The sequence below is a fragment of the Cetorhinus maximus genome, chromosome 19, assembly GCF_964194155.1.
Source record: "Cetorhinus maximus chromosome 19, sCetMax3.hap1.1, whole genome shotgun sequence".
Lineage (NCBI taxonomy): Eukaryota > Metazoa > Chordata > Chondrichthyes > Lamniformes > Cetorhinidae > Cetorhinus > Cetorhinus maximus.
The window spans coordinates 39,035,780-39,055,277 of NC_135897.1; the positions used below are offsets into that span (position 1 = coordinate 39,035,780).

The following is a 19,498-nucleotide window of genomic DNA, read 5'->3' on the forward strand; positions in this document are numbered from 1 at the left end:
TTATTTATCACAAAACAGCAGTTATTGTCAGGTGTTCACCTTGTTGAGGTTTGATCTCCCCTATTGAATAAACATAAATACCTAATAAATAAGAGCAGATGTAGGTCTATGGGCCATCAACTGGCTCCACAATTCAGTTGGATCATGGTTGATCTTCAACCTCAACTTCACTTTCTCACACAATCCCTATATCCCTTAAAGCCCATATGTCTATCAATCTCAGCCTTGAATATACTCAATAAATGAATATCCACAGTCCTTTGGGGTAGAAAATCACAAAGATTCACAACCCTCATCTCAGTCCTACATGGCCAATCCCTTACTCTGAAACTATGAAGCCTTTTTAAAAATTTGTTGATGGGATGTGGACGTTGCTGGCTATGCCAGCATTGCCAGTATTTATTGCCCATACCTAATTGCCCTTTAGAAGGTGCTGGTGAGCTGCCTTCTTGAACTGCTGCAGTCCATGTGTTGTAGGTACACCTGCAGTGCTGTGAAGGAGGGAGTTCCAGGATTTTTACCCAGTGACAGTAAGGGAACGGCATTACAGTTCCAGGAGCCTTGGTGAGTTACTGCAGTGTATTTTGTGGATGATAAACTCTGCTGCCACTGTGCATTGGTGGTGGAAGGTGTGAATGTTGAAGGTGGTGGATGGGGTGCCAATCAAGTGAGCTGCTTTGCCCTGGATGGTATCAAGCTTCCTAAATGTTGTTGGAGCTGCACTCATCCAGGCAAGTGGAGAGTATTGCATCACACTCCTGACTTGTGCCTTCTAGGTGGTGGACAGGCTTTGGGGAGTCAGGAGGTGAGTTACTCTCCACAGAATTCCCAGCCTCTGACCTACTGTTGTAGCCATAGTATTCATATGGTTGGTCCAGTTCAGTTTCTGGTCAATGGTAAACCCCAAGGATGTTGACAGTGGGGTATTTAGCGATGGTAATGTCAATGAATGTCAACATAGAAACATAGAAAATAGGAGCAGGAGTAGGTCATTCGGCCCTTCGAGCCTGCTTTGCCATTCAATACGATCATGGCTGATCCTCTATCTCAACGCCGTACTCCTACTCTCTCCCCATACCCTTTGTTGCCTTTAGAATCCAGAAATCTATCTATTTCCTTCTTAAATATATTCAGTGACTTGGTCTCCACAGCCTTCTGTGGTAGAGAGTTCCATAGGTTCACCACCCTCTGAGTGAAGAAGTTTCTCCTCATCTCAGTCCTAAATGGCCTACCCCATATCCTGAGACTGTGACTCCTTGTTCTAGAGACCCCAGCCAGATGAAATATTATCCCTGCATCCAGTCTGTCCATCCCTGTTAGAATTTTATATGTTTCAATGAGATCTCCTCTCATTCTTCTAAACTCCTGTATTACAGGCCTACTCGACCCAATCTCTCCTCATTTGACAATCCTGCCATCCCAGGAATCAGTCTGATGAACATTCATTGCACTCTCTCTATGGCAAGTATATCCCTCCTTAGTTAAGAAGATCAAAACTGCACACAATACTCCAGGTGCGGTCTCATCAAGGCTCTGTACAGCTGCAGTAAGACATCCTTGCTCCTGTACTCAAGTCCTCTCACAATAAAGGCCAACATACCATTTGCCTTCTTAACTGCTTTCTGCACCTGCATGCTTGCTTTCAGTGATTGCTGTACAAGGTCACTCAGGTCCCTTTGTACATCAACATTTCCCAATCTATCACCATTTAAATATTACTCTGCCATTCTGTTTTTCCTACCGAAGTGGATAACTTCACACTTAACCACGTTATGCTGCATCTGCCATGATTTTCCCACTCACTCAACCTGTCTAAATAGCCTTGAGGCATATTAACATCCCCCTCACCACTTACATTCCCACCGATTTTCCTGTCATCAGCAACTTGGAAATATTACATTTGGTTCCCTCATCCAAATCATTGATATATATTGTGAACAGCTGGGGCCCAAGCACTGCTCCCTGCAGTACCCCACTACTCACCACCTGCCACTCCGAAAACAACACGTTTATTCCTACTCTCTGTTTCCTGTCTGCTAACCAATTCTCACTCCCTGCCAATATATTACCCTCAAACCCATGTGCTTTAATTTTACACACTAACCTCTTATATGAGACTTTATCAAAAGCTTTCTGAAAATCCAAATACACCAAATCCACTTGCTCTCCCTTATCTATTCTGCTAGTTATATCCTCAAAAAACTCCAGTAGGTTTGTCAAACATGATTTCCCTTTCATAAAACCATGTTGACTTTGTCTAATCCCACTGATATTTTCTAAGTGTCCTGTTATCACATCTTTTACAATAGACTCTAGTATTTTTCCTACTACTGATGTTAGGCTAATCGGTCTGTAATTTGCGGTTTTCTCCCCCTCCTTTTTTAGTGGGGTTATATTTGCTACCTTCCAATCTTCTGGGACTGTTCCATAATCTACAGAATTTTGGAAGATGACAACCAATGCATCCACTATTTCCATGGCCACCTCCTTTAGTAGCCTGGGATGTAGATTATTGAGCCGTGGGGATTTATCAGCTTTCAGTCCCATTAATTTTGCCAGCACTATTGTTCTAGTAATAATAATTTGCTTCAATTCCTCCTTCTCACTAGACCTTTGGTTCCCTAGTATTTCTGGGAAGTTATTTGTGTCTTCCTCCATGAAGACAGAACTAAAGTCTTTGTTTAGTTGCTCTGCCATTTCCTTGTTCTCTATTTTAAATTCTCCCGTTTCAGACTATAAGGGTCCTACATTTGTCTTCACTAATCTTTTTCTTTTTACATACTTATAGAAGCTTATACAGCCTGCTTTTATTTTCCTTGCAAGTTTACTGTCATACTCTATTTTTCCCCTCTTCATCAATCTCTTGGTCCTCCTTTACTGAATTCAAAACTGCATCCAATCCTCAGGCTTGCTACTTTTTCTAGCAGCTCTGTATGACTCCTCTTTGGATCTAATGCTATCCTTAATTTCTTTTGTTAGCCAGGGTTGGGCCACTTTTCCTGTGGTGTTTATGGCCAGGATTTTCCCGTCAGTGAGCGGGGGGTGGGGCCTGCACGCCAGCGCATAAAATGACGCGGTGATGTTGGGCAGAACTCCAAACATCACCGCGCCCATTTAAATTTTCAGGTAGGCGGGGGCTTAGCAAAATCAGCTGTGCACCCGCCGACCTGTCAATGGCCAATTGAGGCCATTGACAGCGTCATTTAAGTAATTAATGGACCTGCCCGTCCAACCTTAAGGTTGACGGGCAGGCCAGGAGCCCTGGCGGGCATTAGAAAAAGCATGAAAGCTCATCCATGGGCGGGATGGGGTTTCATGTAGGTTTTAACATATTTAATTAAAGTGTCTTGTAAAGTGATGGACATATCCCAACTCATGTGACAGTGTCACCTGAGGGGACATGTCAGGGAAATTTTTTTTTCTATTTTTTAGATTTTTTACAGTGGAGCCAATCTCCCTGAGGCAGCACTTAGCCTCAGGGAGATGAGTGCGCTCTCTCGTGCGCATGCGTGAAAGAGTGCACTCTCAGATTTAGGGATTCACCCCCGCCCGCACAGGAAGCGCATAGCGCTTCCGTGCAGATGTCACGCTGGGTGGGCCTTAATTGGCCCACCCACTTAAAATGGCAGCGCACCCCCGATTGGGGGTGCTGATTGGAGGCATGCCTGTGTGTGCCCACTCTTCAACTTCCCCCTGATGGGGTAAAATCCTGCCCTATGTGTCAAGCGGAGACATTTAGATTCTCTCTTGTTGGAGATGGTCATTGTCTGGCACAAATGTTACTTGCCACTTATCAGCCAAATATTGTCCAGGGGCAGAATTTTGCCCTTGTCGGGTGGGCTCAGTGGAGGAGGGCGGGGGCGTTCAGGAAGCTGACCGCCACCTGCGATCGAGGCCGGAAGGTGTTTTCACGCTGGTGGGCCAATTAAGGCCTGGCTGGCATGAAACGTGAGCGGCAGCGCTCTGCCTGTGAGAGCAGGAGGCAGAGGGTGAGTGGGGCGAGTGGGGAACTTTGTGCAAGCGCGCTTGAGAATCTCCCTTAGGCACCTTTAAAAAGCAATGAAGAAATGAAAAATGTTGTAAAACATGTCCACTCATGTGACTCTGTCACATGAGCAGGGACATGTTATTAATTCAATTTCAAAATTTTTATTTGGTTTTATTTGCTGTTGGAAACCTCATCCCGCCCGCGAATGAGGTTTCCTAAAAAGTGCAAAGCCGCTTGGCCTTTTTGCCTGCCCGCCTATCTTAAAGTTGGACGGGCAGTGAAAAATTTATTTTCATTACCTTGTTAATGGCCTTAATAGGCCTTTTACTTGTCGGCAGGCACGCTGCCAACTCCGGCATGTGCCCACCGACCGAAATATTGCGTGACTGCGCGTTGATGTTGGGACGCTTGCCCGACATCAACGCGCGTCATTTTATGCCCGAGCGGGTTGGGCCCACGCCCGCCTGCCAACGTAAAACTTTTGCCTCAACTCTTGCTGCACATGGGCATGGACTGCTTCAGTATCTGAGGAGTCGCAAATGGTGCTGAGCATTGTGAAAACGTCAGTGAACATCCTCACTTCTGACCTTATGACGGAGGGAAGGTTATTGATGAAGCAGCTGAAGATGGTTGGGCCTGGGACACGACCCTGAGGAACTCCTGCAGTGATATCCTGAGACTGAGATGACTGACCTCCAACAATCACAACCATCTTCCTTAGTGCTAGGTATGACTCCAACCAGTGGAGATTCCCATTGACTCCAGTTTTGCTAGGGCACCTTGATGCAACACTCGGTCAAATGCAGCCTTGATGTCAAGGGCAGTCACTCTCACCCCACTGATTGATTTCAGCTCTTTTGTTCATATTTGGACTAAGACTGTAATGAGGTCAGGAGCTGAGTGGCCCTGGCATCTGAGCATCAGTAAGCAGGTTATTGCTGATTAAACGCCATTTGATAGTGCTGTTGATGACACCTTCCATCACTTTTGCTGATGCTCGAGAGTGTACCAACGGGGTGGTAATTGGTCGGGTTGGATTTGTCCTGTTTTTTGTGTCCAGGACATACTTGTGCAATTTTACACATTGCCGGGTAGATGCCACTGTTGTAGCTATAATGAAAGAGCTTGGATTGAGGTGTGGAAAGTTCTGGATGACAAGTCTTCAGTACGATTGCCAGCATGTTGTCAGGGCCCATAGCCTTTGCAGTATCGAGTGTCTTCAGCTGTTTCTTGACATCACGTGGAGTGAATTGGGTTGACTGAAGTCTGGCATCTGTGATGCTGGAAACTCAGGAGAAGGACGAGATGGATCATCCACCCGGTACCTCTGGCTGAAGATTGTGGCAAATGCTTTAGTCTTAGCTTTTGCATTGATGTGTTGGGCTCTCCCATCATTAAGGATGGGGATATTTGTGGAACCTCCTCCTCCAGTGAGTTGTTTAATTGTCCACCACCATTCACGACTGTATGTGGCAGGATAGCAGAGCTTAGATCTGATCCGTTGGTTGTGGGATCGCTTAGCTCTGTCTTTTTTTTCATTCATTCATGGGATGAGGGCTTCGCTGGCTGGGCCAACATTTATTGCCATCCCTAGTTGCCCTTGGGAAGTTGGTGGTGAGTTGCCTTCTTGAACCGCTGCAGTCCATGTGGTGTAGGTACAGTCACAGTGCCGTCAGGAAGGGAGTTCCAGGATTCTGACCCAGCGACAATGAAGTCTATTGCATGCTGCTTCTGCTGTTTGGCATACACGTAGTTCTGTATTGTAACTTCACCATGTTGACACTTCATTTTTAGGTATGCCTGGTGCTGCTCCAAGCATATCCTCCTGCACTCTTCATTGGACTTATTTCTTAGTTCTAGATTCTCCAGCCAGAGGAACCAGCCTCTCCCTGTCTACCTTATTAAGCCTTCTCAATACCGTCATATCTTATTTTTCTAAACTGCAGTGAATATATGCCCATTCTACTCAATCTCTCTTCAAAGGACAAAGCATCTCACCCCAGCAATAAATCTAGTGAACCTTTGTTGCACCGTCTCTAAGGCAAATATGTCCTTCCTTAGGTATGGAACCCAAAACAGTACAAAGTGTTCTTGATGCAGTCTTACTGGAGCCCTGTATCAATTGCAGCAAAACTTTGTTACTCTTATACTGCAACCCCCTTGCAATAGTGGCCAACATACCATTTGTTACTTAATGGAGCTTGTCATGAAGAAATTAATGTCTAATGTTATTGGAAATTATTTTTTAAAATAGAGTTTAATGGTGTTTGTGTCTATGTGTGGGGGTGTGTGTGTGTCTTAATTGGATTAAAGCCAGCTGGTCTAGAGGCTTTGATGTACAGAAAGAAGTAGGTTTAAAATGGTAATTAGATAAACATGGAGAAGTTTAGAAACATAGGTGTCAAGGGGGCAATTTGCATTTTTAACTAAACCATCCAAAAGAATAGGTGAAATCTTGCACCTAGCTAGAAGACGCTAAGCAACGTGTTTATTTTTTTCAGCTTACTAATAAAATTGTTGGGATGAAAGGATGTTATTGTTAGAAGAGGTAAAGTTAAAAGCCTAGTGATACAATGGAAAATTTACATTCAAAGGGAAAGATATGTATAAAGGAGAAAGGAGATTGTGTGTAAGGCAGAGGCATTTTAAGATCCATCAAGTGTGAGAATCCTCCAGCCTGTAAACCTCAAGTATGTCTGCAAGGACCCAGAGCTGAAAGAAACTCATTTTGAATGTGACTGTCCAGGTTGTGCTTTGCCAGGTGTCTCTTTAAATCTATGAGTTTTACTGTTGCCTTAATGGGGGTGTAACTGAGAGTCAGATTAATTAGGGGATTTTTGTAGTTATTATAGTAGTAATTTTGTAGACATATGTATGTGCTTACAATATTCTTGCATTAATAAATGTTTAATTTAGTTTTATAGAACCCTCTTGAGACGCTGTGGTCTTATTACTACTGAATGCAAAGCCTGCATCTCGAAACATACAAATTGCAAAAATAGGTTATGACAGTTATTTCAAGTTTCCTTCTGGGATTTGCACAACTCAACCTTTACCATTGGCTGTGTCATAATAAGCTTCTATCAGAGTTATTTTTATCCTAACTAAAGGTTTGTAATTATATGGTGTCATCATATCTGATTAACCTGCACAAAATCAGTAATGAGGTTCAACTTTAGAATTTGCTTAGTAAAAACACTTTTACTCTTTAATATATGTTCAAAGAGAATAGGTTGTTATGTGAAGCCTGGCCAATGAGGTGAGCTTTGAGGATGGCCAATTGCAAATTAGTGTTACAGCCTTGAAGTATTGTGTCCAGTAACAGGCATAACCAGGGCACAAATCAATGATGCAGCCTAAAAGTTGACAGAAATTGTGACGAAAATGGGGACAGCAGGAAACAGTCATTTTTCAGGTGTTCTGTTACAATTTTTGAGCAGTTTTAAAAACGTACATTTAAATCTACATTTAAAAATGTATCCTCACTGAGGATGTTCAGTGCATTTTCAAGACATAAATATAAGTTACATTAGGATTTGAAAAGTTCCCCGAATTGCAGGTTTTAGACTTTTATGTGCCTAATTGGCATGAATGAGTTGAAATTTTAATACTCATACTCGATGAAGAGTTAATATGGTGAAAGTTTGGCACTTTCCTTGGAGGCTAATTACATATGTTGATTTATGGCAATTTTATGTTCAGGTGTATTTCTTAAGAGATTGGCAGGTAATTTGAGCATAACTTGACATTGGTAAAATGGGAATGGATTATTCCTAAAAGTATAGGTATAACTTCCATGTTGCACCGATGGAGACAGTCCTACACTACATCACCTACTAATTATTTAAATAGTCACCAGTTGGATTTCATAAGAGACAGATATGAATAGTTGGAATAGGGACTGCAGGTCTAAAATTCCTTTCTCCAAGAACACTGCTCTTCGCAGGGGCACTCAAATGGGGAACGGCTGTATCTGCTTTACAGCTCAATCTGTGAAATCATACTTATGGAAATTAACTCTTTCTGTGGTGATTCTGCTTTCGAGTCAGCTTTCCAGCATTTACAGTTTCCAGGTGATAATCTTTGCCTCAGGGCTGTTACTGATTCTGTGAACATAAAATTTGCATAAAAATGTAATGCTGGTTATATAGCTACAGGAGGTCTATTTTCTCACATCAAATTATAACTTTACTGTTTGTCCTACTTTAAATGCAAGGTAACTTAAAACTGCCAGCGCAACAATGACTGGTTCTCACAACCTATTAAAATGTTTGGCAAATAAACTTAGATTTTCTTCATGCATAAAAAGAAAGACATGCATTCATGTAACATCATCCATGATCTCATATGAACATTCGGATTAGGAGCAGGAGTAGGCCACTCGGCTCCTCGAGCCTGCTCCGCCATTGAATAAGATCATGGTTGATCTGAAGGTAACCTCAACCCCACACTCCTGCCTCCTTCCATAACCTCTCACCCACTTGTTAATCAAGAATCTATCTAGAACAAAAACAGAATTACCTGGAAAAACTCAGCAAGTCTGGCAGCATCGGCGGAGAAGAAATCAGTTAACGTTTCGAGCCTTCATGGCCCTTCGGCAGAACTGGAGCATAGTTAGAAGGGAGAAATATAAATTGGTTTAAGGTGGGTGGGGGTGGGGGGGGGGGGGCGGGGGAGAGACACATTGAGGGTGTGGTGTGATTGTGGAGATGAGCAGATAATCAAAAGATGTCACAGACAAAAGGGTCAAAGAGGTGTTGAAGGTGGTGGTCTTTGTCTGAGAAAAGTGCTAATTAAGAATGGAAGACAGGATATTCAAAGTACAGCTCTAGTGGGGATGGGGTGGAAAGACTAAAGGTTTTAGTTTTAGATTTAAAAATAATGGAAATAGGTGGGGAAAGAGGAATCTATATAAATTATTGAAAAAAAAGCTGGGGGGGGGGGGGGGAAATGGGGTGGGGATGGGGGGAGGGGGAGTTTAAGATCTAAAGTTGTTGAATTCAATATTCAGACCGGAAGGCTGTAAAGTGCCTAGTCGGAAGATGAGGTGCTGTTCCTCCAGTTTGCGTTGGGCTTCACTGGAACAATGCAGCAAGCCAAGGACAGACATGTTGGCAAGAGAACAGGGTGAAGTGTTAAAATGGCAAGCGACAGGGAGGTTTGGGTCTTTCTTGCGGACAGACCGCAGGTGTTCCGCAAAACGGTCGCCCAGTTTGCGTTTGGTCTCTCCAATGTAGAGGAGACCGCATTGGGAGTAACGATTGCAGTAGACTAAGTTAGGGGAAATGCAAGTGAAATGCTGCTTCACTTGAAAGGAGTGTTTGGGCCCTTGGACGGTGAGGAGAGAGGAAGTGAAGGGGCAGGTGTTGCATCTTCTGCGTGGGCATGGGGAGGTGCCATAAGTGGGGGTTGAGGAGTAGGGGGTGATGGAGGAGTGTTTTTCCCCCCCCCCAGCTTTTTTTTCAATAATTTATATAGATTCCTCTTTCCCCACCTATTTCCATTATTTTTAAATCTAAAACTAAAACCTTTAGTCTTTCCACCCCATCCCCACTAGAGCTGTACTTTGAATATCCTGTCTTCCATTCTTAATTAGCACTTTTCTCAGACAAAGACCACCACCTTCAACACCTCTTTGACCCTTTTGTCTGTGACATCTTTTGATTATCTGCTCATCTCCACAATCACACCACACCCTCAATGTGTCTCTCCCCCCCCCCCCACCCACCTTAAACCAATTTATATTTCTCCCTTCTTCTAACTATGCTCCAGTTCTGCCGAAGGACCATGAAGGCTCGAAACGTTAACTGATTTCTTCTCCGCCGATGCTGCCAGACTTGCTGAGTTTTTCCAGGTAATTCTGTTTTTGTTTTGGATTTCCAGCATCCGCAGTAGCTTTTAGCTTTTTGTTTTTAAGAATCTATCTAGCTCTGCCTTAAAAATATTCTGCCATTGCCTTTTGAGGTAGAGAGTACCAAAGACACTCAACCTTATGAGAGAAAAAATTTCTCCTCATCTCTGTCTTAAATGAACGACCCCTTATTTTTAAACAGTGACCCCTAGTTCTAGATTTTCCCACAAGAGGAAACATTCCCTCCACATCCACCCTGACAAGGCCCTTCAGGATCTTAAAAGTTTCAAATAAGTTGCCACTTACTCTTCTAAATTCCAGTGGATACAAGCCTAATCTTCCAACCTTTCGTCATAAAACAACCCACCCATTCCTGGTATTATTCTAGTAAACCTTCTCTGAATTGCTTCTAACACATTTACATCTTTCTTTAAATAAGGAGACCAGTACTGTACACAACACTCCAGATGTGGTCACACCAATGCCCTGTACAACTGAAGCATAACCTCCCTACTTTTGTAATCAATTCCCCTTGCAATAAATGATAACAATCTATTAGCTTTCCTAATTATTTGCTGTACCTTTTGTGATTCATGCACCAGGATATGCAGATCCTTCTGAATCTCAGAGCTCTGCAATCTCTCACCATTTAGATAATAAGCTTCTTTTTATTCTTGCTGCCAGAATGAACAATTCTACATTTGCCCACATTATACTCCATTTGCCAGATCTTTGCCCACTCACTTAACCTATCTATGTCACTTTGTAGCTTCCTTATGTCCTCTTCACAACTTACTTCTTTACCTATCTTTGTGTCATCAGCAAATTTAGCCACCATTCCTTTGGTCCCTTCATCCAAGTCATTTATATAAATTGTAAAACGTTGAGGCCCCAGCACTGTGGCACACCACTCGTCACATCCTGCCAACCAGAAAAAGGACCCATTTATGCCAAATCTCTGCTTCCTGTTAGCTAACCAATCTTCTATCCACGCCAATATGTTACTCCCTACACCATGAGCTTTTATTTTATGCAATAACCTGTGATGTGGCACTTTATCAAATGCCATCTGGAAACCTAAGTACTGTACATCCACCAGCTCCCCTTTATCCACAGCACATGTGACTCCTTCAAAGAACTCCAATAAATTGGTTAAACATGATTTCCCTTTGACAAAACCATGTTGACTCTGCCTGGTTGCCTTAAACTTTTCTAAGTGCCCTGCTATAACATCTTTAATAATAGCTTCTAACATTTTCCCTATGACAGATGTTAGGCTAACTGGCCTATAGTTTCCTACTTTCTGTCTCCCTCCCTGTTTGAATAAAGAAGTTATATTTGCTATTTTCCAATCTAATGGAACCTTCCCCGAATCTAGGGAATTTTGGAAAATTAAAACCTGTGCATCAACTATCTCACTAGCCATTTCTTTCAAGACTTCAGAGTGAAGTCCTTCTAGACCTGGGGATTTGCCCCAACAATTTGCTCAAAACCACTTCCCTGGTGATTGTAATTTCCCCCCCGGCCCTTCTATTTCCTGATTTACAGCTATTTCCGGGATGTTACTACCAAAGCAAAATACCTGTTTAATTCGTTCGCCATCTCCCTACTTTCCATTATCAATTCCCCAGACATACACTTTACAGTCACTGAAGTGCTTTTGAAGTGTAGACACTGTTATAGGAAACATAGCAGCCAATTTGCACACAGCAAGCTCCCATGAACAGCAATGTTTTCATTTTTGTGATTTTTTTAAGCTGATGTTCATTGGGGGATAAATATTGGCCAGGACACTGGGGTTAACATCCCTGCTCTCCTTCAAAATACGGGATCTTTTACATTCACTTCAGGTGGCAGGGAGGGCTTCAGTTTAACACCTCTTCTGAAACACAGTGCCTGTCACAGTGCAGCACTTCCTCAGTATTGCACTGGAGTTTTATTTGTACTCAAGTCTCTGGAGTGGGACTTGAACTCATGCCCTACCTTCTGAATCAGATAGCACTGTAGATACTCATCAGTTACTAATCCCAAACATGAAATAAGGTTCATCCACACAGATTTAGATGATCACAAATTCCATGGCCTGAATTTTTCAGTCGGTGTGCGGGGGCAGGCTGGCACATAAAATGATGCGCGATGACATCAGGCGTGTGTGATGACATCATTGCACTGTCTCACGATGTTTCATTCAGCGGGCACACGTCGACTCAGGAGCACGCCCGCCGATAACTGATAGGCCTATAAAGGCTATTAATGAATTAATTAGTGCCAATGTTTATCCTTAAGGTTGGCAGGAAGGTGAAAAGGCCAAGCGGCCTTCACGAGCGGGATGAGATTTCCTAAAGCTTTCTGAAATATAAAAACAGGTCCCATCTCATGTGACTCAATCACATGAGGGGACACATTTAATTAATTTTTTCTTCCATTTATTTATTTATTTCAAAAGCGCTTCAATCTCCCTGAGGCAGCTCTTTCGTGTGCATGCGTAAAAGACTGCTGGCCCTGACCTTCCCTCCTCTCCCCGCCCACACAGGTAGTGCTGAGCGCTACCGCTCGCGTCTTATGCTCGGCAGGCCTTAATTGGCCCACACGTGTAAAATGGCGGCGCGGTGCCAATCGTGGTCAGCTCTGCGACTGCCCCCACCTACTCTCGCCAAGCCTGCCCGCTGACTGAAAAATTCAGGCCCATGTGTGGAGTTAGCTGATCACCAGGGGGTAGAGGTTCTATGACTAACCTGAGTATCTTTGGGTCAGGGATAGCATGGTGATCGTTGTTCAGCAACTATGACGGAAGGTGTCCGGTGTGTCGATGTTGGCTCAGGTGATAATATCTGACCTGGCTGCCTGTGTCCTGTCTTTTACTGCCAAGGTTTACACATTGACACTGGCCTTTTGAGCAAGGTTTCTGTTATTCGTGGAACCACATTCCAGCAAGATAGAATGTTTTAAGGAGAGGATGGGAAAAAACTAATTACACCTTGGTTTTAATTGTACCAAAGGTACTCATTTAGATTGAAGTCACTTGATTTCTATTGCTTTTTTAAAAATAAAATTGTAAACATGGACACTAAGCACACACTTAGAATGCTACTAAATAGTGAACAACAGACATCTTTTCATTTGGAGAGTTTTCTGGCATGTTAAGCGCCAGGAATGGCTCATCCTTAGTATTCTATTCACATTATAATACTCCGATGTAGCGATTTAGTTTAAAATTAGGACCCATGCATAGGAGCCACATTTTATGCCATTGCATCCTCAAACGTGCTTTTCTTTGTCTGCAAAACTTAAAAAAATGTCCTTCAAGCACATTAGAAGGCATCAAAACCCTAATAAAATCCAATCTATTGGATTGTCCATTAGCCAAACGGCTGGTATTGGATTGACATGCTGTCACTACACTTCTATAGAGTACACTCGGCCACTGGGATAAAAAGATACAAATGTGCGTGAATGGACTAGAAAGGCTGCGCCCTGCACACTTTTGAATGTTTAAATTGTGTGATGGATGCGTTGCTCACGTTTCTGTGCAGTTACTGAAGCGTGACCAAACCTCATCCAACCTTCCCTTCCCCGTTCACCTCCCCAATTGCAATGAGTTCATTGGTGTGTTTGGCTGGTCGTCCTGCTGTGTGTGGGGTGCGTGCTTTCTCTTTTACTGTGCCTGTCGGGTGCCTACTGTGTGCATAAGCTCCCCCCCGCTTCCCACTCGGAGGTTGTGCACAGCATCGACCACCCTGCGCACACTGAGGTTAGAGAGAGAGCCGGGGACACCACCGAGCGAATTGACCAGAGCTCAGCGTTCGGTGACTGGGAAACGCCAAGATGCGTCTGGTAATTGATTTTATTTTCCTATCCTCACCTTTTGTTTATCTCAGTGTCTGTTCTTTTTATTATTATTATTTTGCTCTGATCTAGGTGTGTTTGAATTCCGGATTTGGCAGCACGGTAACCGCTTGTTTAACTCGGTGTGGGTCAGCGAGCGGTGCCGCTCCTATGTGCAGCTCGGGGTGCTCGGGCGTTAGCCGCCAGCTCTGCCCCGGCTCTGTCTCAGTGTTGGAGATGTCTCTCTTTCTCTCACACACACACACCCCTCTTGAGTTCTGCTTTGCCCCGTCCCTTCTTCAGGTATACTTGGTGGCAACCTGACCTGCTTGTGGTCTCTCCCCAACTCTGGCTGCAGGGTGAATTTCAATGGGTATCAATGACCCCCCCAGTTTTATTTCAGAACTGAAGCTTTGCAGCAGCGATAATTGTGGTACATGTACCCGGTTCCTCGGCATTGATCCAGGTGCTTTCCCCACCCTGTGTCTAAGATCAGGCTTTGATTCGGGTTAACGCTTTCATATTGAACGCAGGGCTATTGTATTAGAAAGCTCTTTTCGTTCAACATTTGTGAGGATTTTTTTTTAATGGCAACAGGCAAATTTGACTCAAAGGCTGCGTCCACCCGGCAATCTTAGCGACCAAGAGGTGTACAGCAATGCCGAAGTTAAATTTGAGCCAGTCTGCTTCAGACCCATTGATAGGAGTGTTTTCTCTCAGCTGCAGAAACTCACCCCAGCCTCCAACCCAGGCTCTTGAAAAATCCTCCTGAGTTTCTGTGGGATGTCTGCAATCTATCCAGCCTAGAGGGCTTTGGAGTAGGAGGGCAGAGCCAAGGCTTAGGGACATATGAGAGTGCACTGGGATACATTGATGATGTTTTAGCCAGCTGTAAGCTTACCAGCACCCAAGCCTGGGAAGTATCCCATTACTTATCCAACCGGGAGCTACGTGCCCACTAGGCACTTGCATTACTATGTGAAGATGACTGGGAAGAATCCTAGTTCCCAGTGAGAGCTCTACCCTCCAGGTTTCATTAATGAGCCAGATTGGCTAATGATCAACAGTCTCCTGCCATATTTCTGCTTGGTTCAACACCTCAGATTATACTGCTGCAGATCATTGCCTTGGTTTTGATCTTCCACTATTCAGCCTTGTCATCTTGAGGGCATCTTAACTCCCCAAAAAATTCCACCCACCCACCTGCTGCTTGCCCAAGAAGTATAGTCATTAGTTATTGCACAAATAACGACCATGGGTTTGATTATTAGTTAGCCAGAAAACTGCTGCTAGGAACACTCCATAAGTGGTACGGTGAGCAGTTCACCATAAAATGTGAGTACGTTGTCACTATCATCCTGACCACAGTATAGATATACATTATAGTTCAGTCAGTTGTCATGCAGAATTTTATCAGTATTTGCCTGGCGCTCTGTCACCCAGTTCTGGCAGATACCAAATGAGGGATGGATGTTTGAGGTCTAATATTTGGTCTTTAGGTAATGCTTCCAGCAGTTGGTTCAATTCTCAAATTGTCTTAATAAACTATGTCAGTTTTCAGTGTGGTGGCCCACCAATGTACATAACACCTTTCAACTTGCTAACCACTTTGATGTTTTAGACATCCCAAGTGCAATGCTGCACACTATGCTTAACTCTGCTCCTCCTGAGACAGACTTTAGCAATGAGATATGTTTGGCCTGAGGTTTACTCTGCTCCTGGGTACAAAGTTACAAAGCAGAGCTCTTCTTCTCTTCAACCACAAATATGCATCTCTACTCGGTCCAGAATTTTGTACCTAGGCCTTAAAAATCCTTTGCACGTGTTGGAGTTCTGAACCATGAAGGTTAACTGCGCATATCATACACAGTTTTAGCTTGCATTGGGACTTTGCTGTTAGTTCTTTCTGATCTTTCTTTACAAAGTGCTGTTTCCATCTTCGTGGCATGGAGCTAAAGGACCAGATGGAAGTGCGCATCTTGCAGGATTCCCTGTTATCAGCTATTGGGATGGATGTTCATGAATTTCAAGATTCCTTTATAGCCTGTGCAAAGCCATAGCGCCAAAGTTAGGGACACATATTCCATTGTCCTTTAGCTCTAGGTGGCAATTAGAATGCTGTAATCCCTAGGTTGATTCACCAACAACATATGATTTATATGATCATTGTTAGATGATTTGTCAAAGCTTAACCTGTTACAGAATTGAATAGTGTAGTTGTACTTTGTTAGTTCACCTCCAGGAAATAAAATATAAAGTTAATCTAGCCCAGAGTGATGGCTGCTGGATGTTTGCTGTGTTCCACGTGAATGTTTGAACAGTCCCAACCCTCTGCGGTGGATCCCTGCTCAAACTGTTCAAAATGTCAACCAAACTGGCAGTGCCATTTTTGCTCTTAGTACTTTAAAGCTTTGGAACTAGATTCACTTTTATTGTGGCATAAACAAAGGGTGAAAATCTAGTTTAAAACAGCAATCTGGCAGTGGGAGTTCCACTGGCTTCTAAGCTAGGGATTTGCCTGGTGGTAGAGTAATGATGTGTTATCTCTTTAGGCTGGTAGATGATGTGCTGGTGATTAATTTATCACATGTGGTACCAGCATGATTTGGCTGCAAGTGCTGAATTCTCTGGCTTTTTCAGAAACTGTACAGGCATGTATGTGATAATTAACATGATGTGTATGTGCCTATAGAAGCAGCAATTCTCCAGGAAACTGGAACCCCAAATGCATGCTGACAGTTTAACTTGACCATTGCAACATAATGTAACGTGGCTGGATATTATTAAAAAGTCCAGTAACATGGCTGATGTAGGAATTGGAGTTCCTTTTGCTACAGTCAAATGTGCTCTTCAAGGATTGGGTAAAGGCATATTACAGAGTATAGTAAAGAATGGTTTACTCTAGCTGAGCAGTGCTGCACATGAGCTGGAAGTGCTTAATGCTGTTCCTGGAAGTCTAATTGGCAAAGATTTTCATTGCTAGAACCAATATCAACAATTACATGGCACAGTTAGTTAATATAATTTTTTTCATCTGGATTTGAATTCTGTCAGGCTAATGGGATAAGTACAGCAAACATCAATCCCCAAAGATTATTATTTTAATTTGATCCAAGTTTATGGCACATTTTAAGATAAAGTAAATTGTTTGTCTTCTGATGTAGTTTAGTTCAGTTGGGCTGAATCTCAGTTTAGTATAACCTTATATAAAAATGCCAAAATGCCATCCTGGTTATAAAATAGTTTGTGTTCTTGCCTTCTGGTTGGTGTAATTTTTTGTGATTCAACTTGAACAAATTATGAGGAATGTGGATAGAAGTGGACAATTCTTACAGCTTCATTTTACTTGCATTCCAATTGTGCCAAATGAATCATATAATTTAAACTATTGCATGTAAGATTCTGTCATAATTGCAATTCCTCTGATTTGCCATTTCTCTACTGTATCTCAATATTTATCCATTTGAATAATATCCCTGTTACGTATTTTAATGTCTTTTGAATTGTTTTCTTCTGGCTCTAAATATTGCCTTCCACACTTTATTATATTTGTTTTTTTACAGCCATATAAAAAAAAATTGGAAATCCTCCTCTCCCATTCATCTGCCATCCATGATTCCTGGATTAAGGAGGAGATGTTTTTCCAGGTTTTTGCCAAGACTGCTCTTGATTGGGCAGCTGAGGGGTATATCAAAATGGCCTGAGAGAGTTCACAATATTTCTCTTGGAGGAAGCATGCAGCCTCTGTTTTATATCTGCTCTGATAGCATTGCAGAAGTCATTGCAACAGTCATGGAAAAACCTGAATCCAAATAACCAGTGGCATAGTCCATTGCAGGTTGAATATGCTTGCTACGGTTCCCTGTTCTTGTCTAGCAGCACTTGTAACATTTCATATTTTGTTCTATTGTTCTAATTCTTTTTGTAGATTTTTTAGGATTTTAATAATATTGAAAGTCGGAAATACTTCTTGTAATTTTAAAATTACAATGTCTAGTTCTAATAATTGCTTCAATAACATTTTTTCTTCAAATTAGTTTCCCATAAGTGTGCAGTGAAACAATATTAATTTCAATTGTTAGGTTATAATTGGTAAACCTTTCCTCTGGGGTCACCTATATATTGGACAATAGTTATCATTGTCAATCTTTTGCAGCCCTTTATCAAACACACCATTTACCATTTCTTTTATTGATCTGAATTTAATTATCCCTTGGCATTTACGTAGTATCTTATCCCTGAAGGAGGACATCCAATGAACAGTATTAAATGACCGCATGATGTACAGTCTACCTTTGTGTGGACGGCAGTAGGCCAAAAACTAATCAGGTGTTAAATTATCTTGTTTACATGAGCTTGATAGGGATGATTTTGATTTGGATATGATTTCAGAACAGCCACACAAGGTGCATATCTTTGCTTCCCAGTAGAAGAGTGAACAACATTACACAAGGTATTTATACCTTACTTTAAATGCAGAGCAGCTACAAATCAGGCACACATCAAGCAAGCAACTGATAAATAAATGGGCAAAAGACCAAGCAGTAAAAGAGATAACAATTGAATGAATATTTTGAGTCAGTCTTGTTTATATGAGATAAACTGCATGCAAAATGTCTTTTTGTACATTGATCTATGAATGTATTTTCAAGTTCATATGTATGATCGAAGTAGATAAGCCTTCACAATTGTAAGGATGTAGATACTGATCCAATTTTGGGGAAAAAAAAACCTTGGTAATTCTCATTGTAGGAAGCATGATACTGAGAGTTGCATGCATTTTCAGCAAAGCAAACAATTCAGCTACAGCAAGGATGTAGCTCAGCTGTAAGTATTCTCAAGTATGTGAACTGCTAAAGATCTCTAATCCTTAACCCTTAACCAGGAATTGTATTTCTTCACAGGCTTATATTGGTCCTAATATTTTTGGGTTAATAGTAAAGATGTTTTTTAGTTAGATCTATTTTGCTAATAAGCTTTGATAGTATTTGGTCATGTAACTCTTTCATAACTGTTTCTCCTATTTTCTGAAATGTGAGGCAAGGCCAACTATAAACCAACAAACTGGGTTAGTTTTTACATGCATTTTATGAACACATAAAAGTTTATAAAGAATTTCAATGAAATTCATAATTTTCCTCATAACAGAAATTTGAAATGGACAGCACATTATCTCTGTTAGAGGGCTAAATTCACTTTTCTGCCTCGCAAATCTTTGATGCTTGTTTATGCCTTCCTTAAGAAGACTCTTGCCTACTATTTCTGATTGCCACATGAGATTTCAAACTAGACTAGATGTCAAAACCTGCTTGCTGAATTTCCTCAGCCTTCTGTTACTGGGGATTGGTCTGCCAATCAAATCTGCTACCTTGACTCAAAAACCTCTTACGTGGTACCTAAATGATCTATTCTGTTCAGACCCAATGCTGCGCTCTGTGAGGAGAAACCATTCTAACATAATACCTTTTCCCTAAGGAATGTGATGATGGAGCTGATTGTCTCTGTCTCTGACTGGTGTGCTGGGTGAAGAATACTTCTCCAACTTGCTTCATCTGGATCTAATCAACATTTCCAAACTGCGTACATTATGTATGTTCAAGCCATTGTGACCTGAATTTATTGCAATGATATCTCAATAAAAATTAACCTGAAAACCTTCCAGCAAAATAATTGAACATTCCGAAATGTGACACTGTACAACATTTATCTTAAAAATGAAAGGATGCACGTTTTTGGCATAGGTTTACTCTGGATACATTCATCAATGATTCCAGGTTAAAGCTACAGTATTGATTCATAAAATCCAACTGAAAGGCTCTTCTTATTGAAATCAG

General features: G+C 42.1%; 1 long non-coding RNA gene across 1 annotated transcript; it reads left to right on the forward strand.

Moving 5' to 3' along the window:
* Nucleotides 1-13,340: 13,340 nt before the first annotated feature.
* On the forward strand, nucleotides 13,341-19,291 carry LOC144693760 (uncharacterized). The gene is made up of 3 exons (XR_013579593.1): nucleotides 13,341-13,673; nucleotides 18,417-18,491; nucleotides 19,140-19,291. It is a non-coding gene; the product is annotated as an uncharacterized LOC144693760 (long non-coding RNA).
* Nucleotides 19,292-19,498: the final 207 nt, after the last annotated feature.